Raw genomic sequence first — 4,144 nt, 5'->3', positions numbered from 1 at the left:
ACCAAAAATGGTTTATAGTATATGGATAAATGAGGGAAACCTTATCCTGGTAAGGCTAAGGATGCGGCCCGCTTTGTGGAATAGTCACAAGTGTTGTGACTTGTCACAGATGGTCTAATCCTAATCATTTGTGTTGGGACATGCGAGTGGGGGCATCCTATACAAAAAGTTTGTATAAGACCTGACCACGAAGTGTTAACTTCTCCTTATATAACACTGTTCATGACAGAGACTTCACTTCACTAAGATGACTATAAGTAACATGACCTCAATCTTGAGTGAGTTGAGAACTTCTACCATTGAGGGTGGTCCTTTAATTTGTATGGGTGCGATTGGCCAGGTCGCCGATTCAAACCAACCATTTTGGGGATTCGTCTGATTTGGGAGTTGGGAACACAGCTACACAAGATGGAATTCACTCCTTCATCGAGGCAAGGGTATGTAGATAGATGGCTCCCTTAAGGGCTGATTTCGGGGCTTGAACAATGTGGTGCCACACACTTTCTCTTGGCCCGAGAGGTGTTCACACATAGTTGGACCATGTTATATTGTTCATTAGAAGAATCAGTGGTACTTACGGAGTGAGATGTAACTACAGGGGCAAAATGGTAAATTGGCCTAGCTGTACTTATAAGCATCTGTGAAAAGTCATCGTACTCATGATTAGTTATATCCGATGGACACAGAAATATATCTGTGGTAAGAAGAGTTCAGCTATTGGTCTTTAGTGGAATCACTGACAGTTAACGGATGGTGGATCTCGTGGCTACAGAGTTTAGTCAGCTATTCACGTACTGTTGGAGCTTCGAGCCACAGGTCCATTAGATCACCTGTAGCTTGGATAAAGTCGAGAACCAGTGTTTGGGTTAATTTGAAATGTTCAAATTGACAAGAGGAAGTTCAATTATATATGATATAATTGGACTGGTTAATTATATATGATATGATTGGCTAAATGTATGAGATACATTATTTTGGAGGAAATTAGATATAAATATGATTTATATCAAGTAGAGGAGAAAATACTATAATAGATATGTGATATCAAACTATAGGATATAAATATAATATGATTATATTTATTAATTAAATTAATTGATTAATTATTTGATAATTAACGAATTTATCCACGTTCGAACGTGGGAAGTGGGCTGCGTAGGTTATGGTAACCGGTGGATTAAAAATGAAAATCATTTTCATTTTTCAAAATCGTGCATTCGTATTATCGTCCGCGCCCAAAAGAATCCGTGAAAGCGATCTTGAGAGCCTATACAATAGAAGCTCGTCCGTCTAAACGATCGTCTGCCTCACGTTTTCTCTAAACGACTGTATACATTTTTCCTAAATGATCATTCAGCCTTTCATACACGATCGTGTAGCTCTATTATACGATAAGCATTTCCACTATACGATAGCAGAGTTTCATCTCCCACTTGCTTATCATCTACATAACGCGTTCTCCTCTGTCCTCTACCAAACTCACCAATGCCTACTCTTTGGGTTTTTGATGCCAAGGATACCTGGGTTTCTCTTGTGGTGGTATCGTCCCCGTTGCAGTGTTCATGTACGCTCTGATCGTGCTGTTGCAGTCGACATACTCGTCGGGTGCTGGTAGATTTGTTGGAGGTTTTCTGCTGCTTAGGCTTCAGACGTTCGAAGAGTGTCTTCATCTGGTATGAACCCTTTCCTTGTTAATTACTGTATTCTGAGCATGCCGATAATTAGGTTTATATGCATAACTGTATGTGTTGAATGTATATCGCTTGTGTTTCGGTCACTGTGAAATCGAAGTGATCTGAATCCGCTCATGGAACTTTCGGTATGCGATCCTTCAGTTTGTACTTAGGCCATTAGCAACAAATTCCCTCCATAACATAGAGATATTTAAAACTGTCGTAACTCAAAACAAACGACTTAAGGTTTCTCCTAAAGAAAATGCCCAACTTTGGAACCTTCGATTAGGGCACATCAATCTCAATAGGATTGAGAGGTTGGTGAATAATGTACTTTCAAGCGAGTAGAGGAAAATTCTTTACCTGTGCACATGTCATGCCTTGAAGGCAAGATGACTAAAAGACCTTTTACTGGAAAAGGTTATCGAGCCAAAGAGCCTCTAGAGTTAGTGCATTTAGACCTTTGTGGTTCGATGAATGTGCGAGCCAGGGGAGGCTACGAGTATTTCATCACTTTTACTGATGATTACCCATGATATGGGTATGTTTATTTGATGCAATGAAATTCAGAATCCTTTGAAAAGTTCAAAGAGTTCAAGGCTGAAGTTGAAAATGCATTGGCTAAACGAATTAAAACACTTTGATCAGATCGGGGTGGGTGAGTTTTTTTATTATGAGTTCCAGAACTATATGATAGAACATGGAATTGTTTCCTAACTCTTAGTGTCTGGTACATCTCAATAGAATGGTGTATTCGAGAGGAGAAAAGTTGGACATGGTTCGGTCGATGATGAGTTACGTTTCCTTACTGGACTTGTTTTGGGGTTTTTCAGTGGAGATTGCAGCTTATATCCTCAACTGTGTTCCTTCTAAGAGTGTTGCTAGAACACCTTTGGACTTGTGGAAAGGGCGTAAAGCTAGTTTGCATCACTTCCGCATATGTGGTTGTCCAACACATGTGCTTGAGGCTAATCCTAAGAAACTGGAACCACATTCGAGGTTGTGCCTATTTGCAGGCTACCCCAAAGGGACATGAGGGGGTTACTTTATGATCCTAGGGAAAATAAGGTGTTTGTGTTGACAAACGCTATCTTCCTTGAAGAGGATCATATGAGGGAGCACAGTCCACGAAGTAAATCGTGTTACATGAACTTTTCAACGAAACGATTGAAACTTCAACAAGAGTTGTTGAAGGGACTACTACATCAACAAGAGGTGTTGATGGAAGTTCATCTAGCAAGTCAAATCCACCTCAAGAGTTAAGGTAACCTCGATGTAGTGGGAGGGTTGCGAACCCACCTATTCGCTATATGGGTTTCACTGAAATCCTGGCTATGGTAGTCGATGGCGAGGTTGAGGATTCATTGTCTTACAAGAAGGCAATGAAGGATATTGATCGGGATGAATGGGTCAAAGTCGTGGATCTCGAGATGGAGTCTATGTACTTCAATTCAGTATGGGATCTTGTAGATCAACCTAATGAGGTTAAATCTATAGGTTGTAAATGGATCTACATGAGGAAATCGGGTGCAGACAGAAAGGTGTAAACCTTCAAGGCTAGACTTGTGGCAAAGGGTTATACCTAGGTGGAAGGAGTTGCCATGTTGAAGTCTATCTGCATCCTCTTATCCATTGCCTCATTTTATGAATATAAGATATGGCAAATGGATGTCAAGACTGCCTTTCTGAATGGTAATCTTGAGGAGACCATTTATATGGTGCAGCCCGAGGGATTCATCGCCCAAAGTCAAGAGCAAAAGGTTTGCAAACTGAATTGGTTCATTTATGGGCTGAAACAGGCGTCTCGATCTTGGAACATAAGGTTTGATGTTGTGATCAAATCTTACGCCTTTGACCAAAACGTTGATGAGCCTTGTGTCTACAAGAAAATAATCAACAGTTTAGTAGTTTTTCTAGTTTAATATGCAGACGATATCCTACTCATTGGGAATGATGTAGGTTTACTGACTTCAGTCAAGAACTGGCTAGTGACCCAATTCCATATGAAAGATTTGAGAGAGGCTCAGTTTGTTCTTAGTATTCAGATCTTTCGGGATCGAAAGAACCAAGTGCTAGTGCTGTCTCAAGCATCGTATATTGACAAGATGTTGATCAAGTACTCGATGCAGAACTCCAAAAAAGGCCTACTGCCTTTTTGGCATGGAGTTACATTGTCTAAGGAATAGTGTCCTAAGACACCTCAAGAGGTTAAGGAAATGAGACGGGTCCCTTATGCATCTGTCGTTGGTAGTTTGATGTATGCGATGTTATGTACTAAACCTGACATCTGCTATACTGTGGGGATAGTCAGTAGATATTGGTCTAATCTAGGATAGGGTCACTGGACTACCGTCAAGAACATCCTCAAGTATCTTCGAAGAACGAGGGACTGCATGCTCGTGTATGGATCTAAGGATTTGATCCTTTTTGGATACATGGACTCTGATTTTTAGACTGAAAAGGATTCTCAA

The sequence above is a fragment of the Benincasa hispida genome, chromosome 2, assembly GCF_027475165.1.
Source record: "Benincasa hispida cultivar pf3 chromosome 2, pf3_genome.v1.1, whole genome shotgun sequence".
NCBI lineage: Eukaryota > Viridiplantae > Streptophyta > Magnoliopsida > Cucurbitales > Cucurbitaceae > Benincasa > Benincasa hispida.
This window is presented reverse-complemented; position numbering follows the sequence as displayed.